The sequence below is a fragment of the Nanorana parkeri genome, unplaced genomic scaffold, assembly GCF_000935625.1.
Source record: "Nanorana parkeri isolate BGI_ZX_2015 unplaced genomic scaffold, ASM93562v1 scaffold225, whole genome shotgun sequence".
Taxonomy (NCBI): Eukaryota; Metazoa; Chordata; class Amphibia; order Anura; family Dicroglossidae; genus Nanorana; species Nanorana parkeri.
The window spans coordinates 1-547 of NW_017306493.1; positions in this window are offsets into that span (position 1 = coordinate 1).

The following is a 547-nucleotide window of genomic DNA, read 5'->3' on the forward strand; positions in this document are numbered from 1 at the left end:
AGTGGTTTTAGCCGTTGAAGTCAAAGGAACCAGGAAACGGTAAGGAATTTTACTCTTATTTAATATAGATTTGGCATCATATAAGTTTATAGATTAGTACTGATCAATATGTATGGGAATTGTTTAAGCTTGAAATTTGTAAATCTACTAGTAGTAGTAATTAGCATTAGTTTCAATGCATTGGTATGATTCCTATTTTATTGTGCTTTTATCAGACAAATTCTTAGTAACGATTTATTGTGTTTGCTGTGGGTATATAGTATAGTGCATAGGTCTATATAGAGATGTGTGTATTATGCTCATATTGTAAGCAGTCTGGATTTGCTATTGTGGTTATAGCTTGCTTTGATGGTAGAGTACACTGGCCACATTAACTCAATGCAATGACTGTGTGGTTTCTGGTAGCTAGCATATGGTAGATAAATGCTATTTATGTTACAAAAGCAAGGACTAGGTGTAAGATTCCTACTAGTCTTTTAGGGAAATCTGTAACAATACTGCATGGTCTGTAAAGAGCTCAGCAGTTATCATAAAGGAGTAGACGTGC